The 12,330-nt window shown below is 58.2% G+C and overlaps 1 long non-coding RNA gene across 3 annotated transcripts; it reads left to right on the top strand.

Moving 5' to 3' along the window:
- The first annotated feature begins 8,674 nt into the window (after positions 1–8,674).
- Positions 8,675–12,018, top strand: LOC122448470. Of its 3 annotated transcripts, none has more exons than XR_006271625.1 (3): positions 8,675–8,799; positions 8,989–10,563; positions 11,637–12,018. It is a non-coding gene; the product is annotated as an uncharacterized LOC122448470 (long non-coding RNA). The 3 variants fall into 3 exon arrangements; XR_006271626.1 differs by lacking the exon at positions 8,675–8,799 and having other exon boundaries at positions 9,014–9,175; positions 9,303–10,563; positions 11,637–12,016; XR_006271627.1 differs by lacking the exon at positions 8,675–8,799 and having other exon boundaries at positions 9,014–9,352; positions 9,863–10,563; positions 11,637–12,014.
- The last annotated feature ends 312 nt before the right edge of the window (positions 12,019–12,330 follow it).

Below are 12,330 nucleotides of genomic sequence, written 5' to 3'. Positions count from 1 at the left end.
AGAAGGCAGGAAGGTTCAGGGGATGGCAGATATTAAATAGGCAGATCAGGGTGGCCTCCTGGAGGAGGTGACATCTGGCAGAGTGGGGAGGGGAGGAGGGATTGTTAGATGTCTGGGAAAAGCAGAGGGAAGGCCTGTGGTGTGAGGTCACCTTAGAGTCCGAGGAAGAGGGAGGAGCTGGTGTGGCTGCAGCGGAGGGCTGGAGGGCTGGAGGGCGGGGTGTCCACGGAGCCCCTCGGGCCTCTCGCCTGCCGCCCTGAGGACGTTGGCTGTTCTCCAGCTGAGCTGGGAGCAAGCCTTGGAAGGTGAGCGCAGAGAACAGGCATGACTTGGAACTCACACAAGGTCTTCATCCTCAGCTATTAAATGTTGGGGTCGGACTGTTCTTTGCCACGGGGCCGTCCCGGGTGCGAGAGGGCAGCTTGGCCGCACCCTGGCCGCCACCCACTGTCAGCTGTGACAACCAAAACGTCCCAAGACGTGACTGCGTGTACCTCAGGGGTGCTGGGCAGATCGCCCTGTCAGCCTGCAAGCGGAGATGGTCAGGGAGTGAGGACACCCGTGAAGAGGGGCTGCTGCTGGGTGTCGGGGAGCAGCCGTCGGTTCGGGGTCTAGCTGGAAGCAGGAGCAGGGAGCACGCAGCTGTGGGATCTGAGTGGGTGGGCGTGGAGCTGGGTCTGGACTCGTGGGTTCTGGGTGTCACTGGGCTGTGGGCCCAATGGGGTGGGGACTTCCCTGGTGGTCCAGCGGTTAGGACTCTGCCCTTCCACTGCGGGGAACGTGGGTTCCATCCCTGGTCGGAGAACTGAGATCCCAAAAAGTCCTGGAAACTTGCCACAACCTCTGCTTACGAAGCGTTTTGTGTTTACCCTCGTGATCGCATTTGATTCTCAAGACTGGCACCCTTGGGAGCCCCAGTTACTGATGAGGACACAAGGCCCAGAGAGGCTGCCTGACTTGCCTGAGGTCACACAGCCAGTCGGGCGTGGGGATGGAGAGGAAGCCAGCTCAACCCAGGGCCCAAACCCTGGTCTGTATCCAGGCCCCTGGTGACTGGCTGGGTGGGGGTGGGGAAGCAGGTTTTATTTTTCTAACTTTTTTTCCCCCTAAATTTTCTTTATTTTCTGAGGTTTCTGAAAAGAATGTGTTTCTCTTTTGTATTCGAAGAGAAACAAAACCCAGAAAGGGAGGTTTTGGCTTGGTTTTTCACCAGACACTCCTTGTGAAGCTATTCCCTGATTCCCCCACAGAAGAGCTGACTGGCTCCGGGTCCCGGGTTCCTAGTTAGCACCATTGCCGGTGGGCAGACATAAGGAAACAGTCTTCAGGGAGGGCAGATGAGCATGACTCTCAGAAGAGAAAATAGGCCTCCTCTAGGATTCTTCTAAGAGCTCATCATCTAGAAAATACTTGCCTGAAAAAAAACAAAAGAAAAGAAAATACTTGCCAAAGTCCCCGAAGACATGTATGGGGTTGGTGTCTACCTCAGTGTGGTCTGTGGTCGTGACAACAGGCAACAACCTAAAAGTTCATCAAGGGGAGCCTGGAGAATAAGCCAACATGCCTTCCCTGGGTGGAATACTACACAGCCGTGAAAAAGAACAAGGCCACAGGCAGGTTCCCGGAATATCATTGCTAAGTGAAACAGCGCAGCGCTGCGGTGTATGTCGTGCGTCTGTGCTCAGTCGTGTTTGACTCTCTGCAACCCCGTGGACTGTAGCCCACCAGGCTCCTCCGTCTACGGAATTTTCCAGGCAAGAATACTGGAGCGGGTTGCCATGTCTCCCTGACCCAGAGATCTCTTACGTCTCCTGCAGCCGCAGGCAGATTCTTTACCCCTGAGCCACCTGGGAAGCCCTTAATACTATTTGTAAAACAAAAACAAAATAGGAAAGAAGAAGGATGTGGATTTGTTTGTGGATTCCCAGACAATCCCTGGAAAGTACCGGAAGACGCTCGTAACAGGGGCAGACTGAGGGTCAGAAGCAGGAAGAAGACTTGGCTTTTTCTTTTCTTTTTTTTTCCCCCTCCAGTTATTATTATTTATGAATACAAAATAGTTCAGGCCAACAAAGAAACTATAAAGAATAGCATCCCTACCACCCAACCCAAGAAAGAAAACATGGAGACGAGTGGGACCCAGCGAGAGAACATTCTTCCTGGCTCATCGGAACTGCCATCCTGAACCTGCAGTTTATCCTTCCCACGAGTGTCTTCACTTCCCCACTCCCTTAGCGCCCCTTGACTTGAACTGAGTTTTGTGCTTTGTTTTCTGTGTCGGTTACCTCTCGCCCCAGGGATGCAGAAAATTAAAAGAAGTCTTCTTGCATTGTCACCCCTCCAGACTCCCTCGAAGCTCCCGGAGCTCCGGTTTCCTGGAACACGGGGGCTGTACCCTCCGTCTGGGCCCCCGGAGGCCCCGCGCAGAGCAGAGGAGCTGGCGGGAGGGCAGAGGCAGCCCTGGGCACCGCGGCCCCAGCCCACTCGCCGGGCTTCTGCAGGCCCGGGGCGTGGAGCCAGCAGGCTGGAGCCAGGCGGCCTCCCGGGCCTCCTCACAGCCGCTTTTGATAAAGCCCCTCTGTGCGCGGGGTGGGGGGGCCCCGGCCGGCTGGAGCCAGCTCACATCTGGAGGCCAGCACAGGCCCGGGGCAGCCGGCGCGGCTGACAGCGGCGCCACCCCGAGCCACACGCCCAGCGCCGGGTAAACAGCCCCGCGCCCACCCAGCAGCTCACCTTTCGCCCACAAGGCCGCCTTTCTTCTCGGACCCCGGGCCGAGGCCACCGCGAACATTCCTCCAGCACGAGGCAGAACAGGCCACTGACCTCCAGGCCGGGCCGAAATCTGAATCTAGGCATCAGCTGATGATGGAGAGTGGGGCGGGGCTGTGGGAAAGCACCTACTATGTGCCTGGTGCCCAGCGAACTCATTTCGGGCTCACTGCTGCCCTGGGAGGGGGAACAGGTGGTTGAGAGCATGTGCGTTGGCCCTAAAAGGCCAGGGTGCAAAGTCCAGCTCTAGCTGTGTGCACTTGGGCAAGGTACTCCACCTCTCTGAGCCTCCTCTGTAAAATGGAAATTATAAGAGTGCCTCCCCCAGACTGTTAAAGAAGTTACCCTGGGCGATTCCCGGCAGCCCAGGGATTAGGATTCTCTGCTTCCATTGCAGTTCCCCCTGGGTGGGGAACTAAGATCCCACATGCTGTGTGGCACAGGCCAAAAATTAAATGAAAAAAGAAGCTACCCTAAGTTAATTACTGAGGATTGTGCCTGGCCTGGCTTATACGTGATGGATCTTCTGTCTCCTCTGTCTCTCATCCAACAAAGCTGTACTCGGGGTGTTCTGCGCTGGATACCAGGATTAAGATGGGGGAAAACTGGGGGCCTCGGCCCTCCAGGAGCTATGTCCCCGCTTAGCGGACAAGGCTCCTGCCCAGCCACCTGAGGGACATCTGGGGCCAGCCTGGGCTCCAGACGGTGGTGGGGGCAGACCATCAGGCCAGGGCTCCACACACACCCCTTTCTTTGGGGAGCATGACCCAGGACCCACCTGGGGCCTGCAGGCCTGGGTCCTCATCTCCTGTGCCAACAGGTGGCAGAAAGTGGCCAGGCTTCCTGACTTTGGGCCTGGTGAAGCCTCCAGAACACCCAGTTCTGCCTTTTCCTGGCGGTAAGCCCCTCACTGTGCCCTGCTGCCCCATGACCCCCATTTCTTCACCTGCAGGGACAAGGGCTGGGGACCCCAGCATAGCTACCTCCTGACTCTCGATTTCCTCACCTGCCAGAGCGGCAAATAGCACAGGTACCAGTAAAATGCCATGGAGCTGGGGAGGGCTACGTGACGGGCACAGAGCCTGGCACAAAGGGAGAGGTCTGATTCGAAGCCGGGGAGGCTTCCTGGAGGAGGCCACCATGCTTCCTGGCGGGAGTGTGGTGGGGGGAGAAGCAGGAACTGAAGGAGGCTCAGGGCGAGAGACAGACAGAACAGAGCGTCTGCAACATACACAGCCCATACTGCCCCCGAGGTCCACAAGAGCCAGGTCCCTGTTCCAGCAATTGCCAAGGTCAGTTCTCTGGCCATCCCCATTTCACAGATGAAAAAACCGAGGCTCAGAAAGCAGAAACAATTGATTCCCTCAGGGACTAAAAGTCAGAGTCAGAATTTGAGCCCAGGGGGCCAGAATGCCTCCCTCCTTCCCTCTCTTCTTCCCTGTTTCCTCACTTGGGTCTTCACTGCAGCCCCACTGTGCGCTGGACTCAGAGCCGAGCAGACCCAGGAGCCCCATCCCCACGTTGCTGTCCACCACCAAGCTGGGACCGTCCCTGGCCCCCTCAGGGCCTCGGTTTCTCCCCTCTGAGGAATGGGTTGAACTCCCACTCCTGGCCGGCTTGCTGCCTCTAGGCAGCCGGGCGGGCGGGCGGGGCCTCCCTGCCCCGACGAGGCGGGCGGGGGTCCTCCACCTGCTGCGGCCCCCCAGTCCCCCGTGAACCTGCTCGCCAGGCTGGAGCCAGCCGCCATCTGGAGCGACGGGCTGTTTATGGAGCCGGGCGGCGGGGGCCCTGGCCCTGACCTGGCCAATCTGGAAGCGATTAGCAGCCCCGGGGCTGGGAGCGTTTGGAGTTCTCATCAGCGGGTCGGGACCACCCCCTCCAGCCCCCACACCCTGCACCACCCGGAGCCAAGGCTGCTCTGGGGGTCTCTGAGGAGCCCCGTTTCTTGCAGGGCACTCCAGTTCGGACCTGCTCCAAGGCCTAGAGCTCTGAAAACCAGGCGAGACTGGGCCACACACACAGGCCAGGACGCAGGGGTGGGTGGAGAGGGTGGGGGTGGGGAGCGCCAGGGCCTTCCTGGAGGGAACCTCAAGCAGAATTGCTTTCTGGCATGTTTGATTTTGAATATACATACAAGCACACAGAGGAAACACACACGGAACTCAGCACAGAGGGTGTAAAAGCATAGAGTGAAAAGTCAGAGTGGCTCTCCGCTCCCCGCAAGTCCACACTCCCTGCACCGAATCCAGGGCTTTCAGTGACTCAGATTTCCTTCTGAGAGGCTGCGAGCATCTACACACACAATTTAGTTGTTCTTGCCTTTTTCTACAACTGGCAGCCCACTTTACATTTGGTCCTGCCTCTTCTCCTTTGGATTAGTCCGTATTTCTACCACTAGGAGGTAAAGAATCTGTCTGCAATGCGGGAGACCCGGCTTCGATCCCTGGGTTGGGAAGATCCCCTGGAGGACATGGCTACCCACTCCAGTATTCTGGCCTGGAGAATTCCATGAACAGAGGAGCCTGGCGGGCTATAGTCCATGGTGTCACAAAGAGTTGGACATGACTAAGTGACTTTCACTTTGCCAAGGTATAATAACCATAATGTTCACAATAATAATAATGGCAGCAAAGTTTCCAGAGGATTTACTGTGTGCTGGGCATGGTTCCAGATGCTTTACATGGATCAATGAATGCATCAAAAGAGTGAAGTGATCCTATTAGAAGTCCTAATCCCCATTTTGTAGATGGGGAAACTGAGGAACAGAGTATCTAGGCACCTGCCCAGTGCCACACAGCTATGCCTGGCAGAGGTGGGATTCAGACCCAGGCAGGTGGGCTCCCAGGTCTGCGCTCCAAAATTCTTCACCATCCGGCCCCTCCCTCTGCTTTCTGGGTAGATGTGGTGGTTTGACGGGTGACGGGTGATGTACCACTGGGCTATCTCCATCTTGGGCTGGTGCTGAATGTGCTGTGAACACCCTCGTGGGACGTCACACCATGTGGAGCCGCAGGGCGGTCCCATCTCGGAAGTGCCTGGCCAGACATGGGGTGAGCAGTGCAAGGGCTGACAGCCACTGCCCAAGTGTTGTCTTGGTGGTGATGCTGGAGGTGATGGTGATGATGCTGGAGGATGATGTTGGAGGTGATGCTGGAGGTGATGCTGGAGGATGGTATTGGAGGTGCTGCTGTTGCCTGATCCAGTTCCCCAGAAGGAGGGAGGAAGTCTCAGCTGCCACATCCTGGGCCTGTTTCCAGGGAAGATCAGGACACCCTGTTTCCGGGGTTGCTTGACCTCCCTCCCTCCTGTTTTCTGATGGGTGGACAGGACTCTAAGCTCCCCTCCGGTCTGCCTGCCTCCAGCCACCATGCTCCCCCAGTCCCGGCTGCACGCTGCGGCCAGAGTGATGGTAAAACCTAAGTCAGGTCCGGCCTTTTCAGCACCCCCCGCCCTCTCTCTCCTCCCCCCATCCAGGCCAAGCCAGAGGTGGGTCCCCGAATTGCCATGCCCACTCCCCCACCTCCTGCAGGGGCCAGTCCTGACCGCTGGGACACCCCCCACTCTTCACCTGGCTTCCTTTCTCCACATCCTTCTGGTCTAAATGCACAGCCTTCCCCAAGTGCCCAGACTGAGGCAGGCAGGGCCTCCCCTGACCAACTCCCCCAACAACCTGGGCCCTGAGTATCAGCTTGACTCACACTGTCTCTGATGGCTATCTCTACTAACAGAATATCGACAGAGATTTTTGCCTGTTTTCTTCGTTTCCATATCCCTGCAGACTGGAGCATTAGTAGGTGTGCAAAATATTTGAGGGACTTCCCTGGTGGTCCGGTAGTTAAGACTCAGTGTTTCCAATGCAGGGGAGTTCCTGGTCAGGGAGAAGACTCGGTGTTTCCAATGCAGGGGAGTTCCTGGTCGGGGAGTTAAGACCCCACATCCTGTGGAGTGAGGCCAAAACGTTAAAAAAAAAAAATTACTGACAGGGTGAAGGTGTGAACGAACGCGTGAGTCGGTGGGGAGCCAGGGTCTGGGGGCAGATCGCCTGTGCTGAGGTGGGTGGGGTCCGGGCTGCGGCCCCCGGGGAGCGGGAGAGGAGCACAGCGGGGAGGGGAGGGAAGATAGACGCTCCCAAAGCACCTACTGCCTCAGGGCCTGCAAGACCCACTGTACAGATGAGGGAACAGCCCCCTTCATTCACTCCGTGCTTCAGTCTCCAGGCCCGGGCTGGGGGCAGGGCGACTCTGGGTTTTCAGAGCTGGCGGGAAAGGCAAACCCAACAGGAAGGGGGACGGAGTGAACCGGAACACCTGAGCGCCGCCACGCCACAGTCAGCCGCGGACGTGGCCGCTGGTACCACCCTGAGCGAGCCTGGCACCAGCGGCGGCGCCCTGTCCCCTCCTCTGGAGGCTCAGGGGCAGTAAGGACCACAGCCGGCGCCTTCTTGGCGCCTACTGTGGTCCAGGCCCTCGTGGGAGCCTGACACTGGCAGATAGCTCAGTTATGCCCACCAGGCCTCCGAGGCAGGGAGCCCTCTCCCCCCACCTTACATAGGTGAAGGGGCCTGCCCAGGGACGCGGGCCAGCCAGGCAACGCTGTGACGCCGCACACAGGCTCCCGAAGGCCGGGCTCAGGATGAAGGCCCCTTCGGAGGGAGGGCGCAGGGGACGCCCTGGGGGTCTCCCCGGGCCTCGGTGTGTTTCATTTCTCTCTTGGAGGTGGGGATACAGATGCTCATGCCCCATGCCTGAACTCCTGGTGCAAGCTGAAAACAAACCACCGCAGCATGCAGCCACGCAGCCCCACTGCCGAGAGTGACTCAGCGTGGATACGGGGCTGACCTTTGACCCAGTTCTGGCTGACCTGGGCCTGAAACCAGCCTGGGTAAGGGGGCTGCCCCCCAGCTTCTGGGCCCCCTGGCTCTCAGTGACGCAGCTGTGGTGGCATTTGGCAACCCGGGCTGCCCGCAGTTACGACAGCCCAGCATCTGGCTGCCGGGGGGAGAGCAGGGCGGGCGGGGAGCCCCGGGCCTGCCCCTGCCTGCTCGGCTGACCCCTCCTCCTGGCAGCCCCTCTCTGGCTCCATCTTTCCTGCCCTTCACCAGCTGAGGTCACAATTGCTCAGAGACCAGAGAGTCTGCGCCCTGAGGGCAGGAACCTGTGCTGTCCGCACCCGCAGACAGCTGGTGCTCCATAAGTACTTGCTGAACGAGCAGATGAAAAGCTGGATAAACGAACTGCAACCCCTCCCTCCCTCCCTTCTTTCCTTCCTTCCTGCCTTCTCTCCACATATAGTTACTGAGCACCTACTACGTGCCGGGCAACCGGGACCCACTGGCGAAGGGAACAGGCCAAGATGCCCATCCTCGCGGAGCTGACGTTCTAGAGAGGATGCCGGTCATCCACGCGGTCATCCTGCAAACAGCAGCTGGGGAAGCAGCCACACACCTGCTGCAGGTGGCCGGACCCCCGGGGCTGGGAGAGGCCCCTGGGGAGGCGACCTGTGGCGGCTCCCTGGGGAAACACCGCTACTATTGCTCATCCGCCGGGAGAGCCGGGGAGCGAGAGGCACGCACGGTAAACAAGAGGAAGCCCTGGGGTGCGGACCGGCCCTCCCAGCCCGGAAGGGTCCCTGAGGAAGTGACGCCCTGAGCACGGAGCCGGATCCCCGCGACCGCGAGGAAGCCGATTCTCTCCCCAGCAGGGGCAGCAGCCTGGCAAAGGCAGGAAGCCTGCCCCACCCTGGGAAGCTGGTGGCTCTGCACGGGATGGCCCACTCTGGCCTGGCTTTCTCCTTTGGCAGAAAGGGAACAGTCCCCCCCAGCAACAAACAGGGGAGTCGGAACGCTCTCTGGGAGCCTTTCAGAGGGCTGGGCGAGGCACTTGATATAAAGTTTTCTTTCCTTTTTTTTGCAGTATAGCTGCTTTACTATGTGTGTTAATTTCTGCTGTCCAACAAAGTGAGCCAGCCACACGTGTGCCTACATCCCCTCGTCCTTGGATTTCCTTCCCATTTCGGTCACTGAGGCGCCAGGTCAGCGTGAGCTGTATTCTCCCTGCCTCTCCCACTAGGCTGTGAGCACAGTGGGTGCTCAGGGCACTCCTGTGGGTTCAGTGAGCCAGTGAGTCTCGGCTTCCTCATCTGTGTGATGGGATGATGCTTTTGTGGACACAGGGAAGGAACGAACCGCTCTCTATAGCTTGCGTTGCCTCCTCTCCGCAGATCCTGGGGGTGGGTCAGGCCTCCGGGGACCCCCTCAAGTCCTGGAAGATGACCTTCTCTGCGGGCTGTGGGAGACAGAGATGAGAGGGTAGACCGCACAGCCCTCCAACTCTGGACGTGGAGGCAGGATCCTGAGTGCTTAGGAGGAAATGACAGGCCGCCTCATTTACAATGGAAGGAAACTGAGGTACAACAACAAAATAATAAAACCTAATGCGTGCGCGCTGAGCGCTTACAGTAAGCCAGGCACTGTGCTGAGCCCTTTGACCCAAGTTCTTTCATTTAATCCTTCCAACAACGGTCACCGTGGGAAGCTGAGCCTGGGACCCCTATTTTACAAGTGGGGAAAGGAAGACTCGGGAAGGTAAGTCAAGGCCATACCCTCTGTGAATGGAGGACCTGAGGTGGGCACACAGATCTGGCTCCAGAACCCAGAACCAAAAACCTGGGATGTCTTGGGGGAGGTGAAGGGACGAGATGAGGGAAGCCTGGCAGGGACGGAAGATAAGCCCTTGTCTGGGGGCCACGGGCAGCGGAATAAATGATTGCAAGAGTGAGGCACCCCGGGTCAGTTCCACGTCCATTCTACCCTGGATGGCCCAGGGCAGTTTGCAGAAGCCCCAGTTTCAGCCCACCCCAGCAACCTAGAATCTTCTCTGCTTCATTCATTCACTCATTCATGCGATCATTCAATCAACCAAAGACAAAGTTCTGGATGACACAAACATACCCCTGTAAACAATAAATGTAAATGGCTTGAATGGGTCTATTAAAGCACAAAGACTCTAGTATGAGATCAAAAATCAAAATCTCTTCATTTATTCGTGGACCTAATATTTATTAGATGCCTAAAATATTCAAGGTCCGGTTTTAGATTCTAATGACAGAACCTAAAAATAAGATGTCTGCTGGTGGAAAAACACCGGGAAAAGGTGATCCAGGGAGAGAGACCCAAAGGTGCAAAAAACTGTGAGGCTGCGATGAGCTGGAGGAGGGAGGAACAGAAGGGGGGGCCCTTGTGGCCGGAGCGCAGCACTGGTGAGCGCGGGGAGTGAAGCAGGAGAGGCCTGCCAGGTCGGGAACAGACAGCAGCGGCAGCAAGCAGGGCCCAGACGCAGAGGACCTGGGTCCTTCTCACAGAGAGCTCCCCCCTCTCCCGGCAAGCCCAGCTGGCTTCTCGACTCTTCCCATCTGGGAGCCCTCCCTGCCCCCCAGACGGGGCCAAGATGACCGGGCACAGCCCCCTCTCCAGGAGGCGACATTGTGGATTGGAGGCCTGTTGGGTACCAGGCTCTACCGTTTGGTGGTTTCCACACTTAATCAGTTCATTAAGTCCCACCACCAGGTTCGCATCCTCCCATTTTGCGGAAGAGAAAACTGAGCCTCAGAGAGGCTGGGTGGCCTGCCCAAAGCCACACTGCCAGGCAACGGCAGGCCCGAGGCTTGGACTCAGAGCATCTGACACCGCAGGCGCCTCCGGCGAAAGGAAGTGGAGCAGCCTCAGCTGGCTGTGTCCTCACGTGGGTCTCCTGACCTCCTCGACCTCAGCCCTCCATCTGGGAAACCACGGGCCAGGTCAGTGTCAGGACTTTGATGACTCCCTCCCTCCCGGCAGGGGAATTCCCAAAGTGTTGAGTTAGCATTTCTGATTCCATCCCCACAATGACTCCATTTAACAGAGGAGGAAACTGAGGCTCAGAAGGGGCAAGTGATCCTCCGGGGTCACGGCCTTGGGACTCCCGAGGGCCTGGGACTTTCGCTGAATCTGTTCACTGGGACTCCCAAGGATGCAAAGACTCGGGGGTTGAGTGAGGAGGGGAGAGGAACAGGACACACAGACAGTGAGGGAGAGAAAGCCTGGAACACAGGAGCCCAGCTCCCAGCCTCTGCCCCTTACTGCATCCTGGGGAAGACAGGGGCCAGGCCCCTCGGTCCGGATTATTTCCTGAGAGCGGGGAGGGCCACGGGAAGTCTCCCCACTCAGGTCCTGCCCAAACAGGAAATGCCAGGCAGTTCCCCCACCCCCATCCCAGGGCCGTGGGAAAGCTTAGCCTGGGATTCCAGCACCTCCAGCAGCTCTGGCCCAGCCTCAGTGGGGAATCTAGCCTGTAACAGGGCCTGTGTGACCTTGGGCAAGGTCGTCCCCCTCTTGGGGCCTCAGGCTCCCGCTCTGTAGTCACAGAGTTCTGCCACCTCCGGGCCATGTGACCCCAGGATGGTGGCTGTGGCCCGCTGAAGTCGAGCTCCTCCTCCTGTAAGACAGGGGAAAGGGCACAGAGTGTTCCCCACCCACTGAGCCATCGTCACCCCAGGCGAGCGTATGACGGGGAGGCCTTCGGAAAGATCCCTGCAGCCCTCTGCGAAAGATGCCCTAGCTTCCTTAGGCTCAGCAACCGCAGCAGGAACCTCTCTGCACCTCACTTCCCAATTGGTACCCAATTTGTACAAGGGGCAGAGCCCTGAATCACAGGAATTGAATGTCAGGAGAACGGATCATGGGGGTGGAGGGTGGCGGTCATTGATTTCAGACCATGGGAGAAGGTAGAAGGAAGCAGATTCAAGAAAGATAGGGATGCTGGCTGGCGGGGTTAGAAGGGTGGCTGGAGCGTGTGGCCTGATTACTCACTCCTCTTTCCCACTGAGAAAAGACAGCCAGGGACTTCTCTGGTGGTCCAGTGGTGAAGAATCCACCTGCCGATGCAGAGGACACAGGTTTAATCCCTGCTCCGCGAAGATTCCACATGCCTGTGCCTGCGAACCAAAACTACCGAGCCCCTGCACCCTCGAACCCGGGGGCCGCAACCAGAGAAACCACAGAAATGAGAAGCCCAAGCGCTGCAAGTAGAGAGTAGCCCCCGCTCGCCGTAGAGAAAGCCCACACATCAGTAAAGACCCAGGGTGGCCAAAAATAATAAATACATTAAAAAAAAATTTTTTTAAGGCTGTCAGAATAGTGGCGGATGGGCCCGGTGGTCAGGGCTGCACCCACCCCTTGGGGGCTTGCAGAGCTCTAACAGGGGCCGCGGGGGAAGGGAGACGGGCCTGGCACAGGGGGGACGGTGGCTCTGTTACGTCCTCCTGGTAACAGGTGCTCCCAGCTGCCCGGCCTTGGAAGACGAGTCCTCGCTCCTTCCCAGCCCAGAGCCTCCTCGTCAGCAGCTGTGACTCCGTGGAGTCAGCCGAGGCCGGCAGCTCAGAGAGGCAGAGCAACTTGCCCTGGGTCACACAGCAGAGTTGCTACCACGCCTCCAGTCCTCCCTGGAGAAAACGGGAGTCCCAGCGAAGAACACAAAGGGAGCCCACGGGCCCTAAAGAGACTTAGGGAAACTAAGGCGCCAGAGA

Source organism: Cervus canadensis, chromosome 10, assembly GCF_019320065.1.
Source record: "Cervus canadensis isolate Bull #8, Minnesota chromosome 10, ASM1932006v1, whole genome shotgun sequence".
NCBI lineage: Eukaryota > Metazoa > Chordata > Mammalia > Artiodactyla > Cervidae > Cervus > Cervus canadensis.
This window is presented reverse-complemented; position numbering and strand designations above follow the sequence as displayed.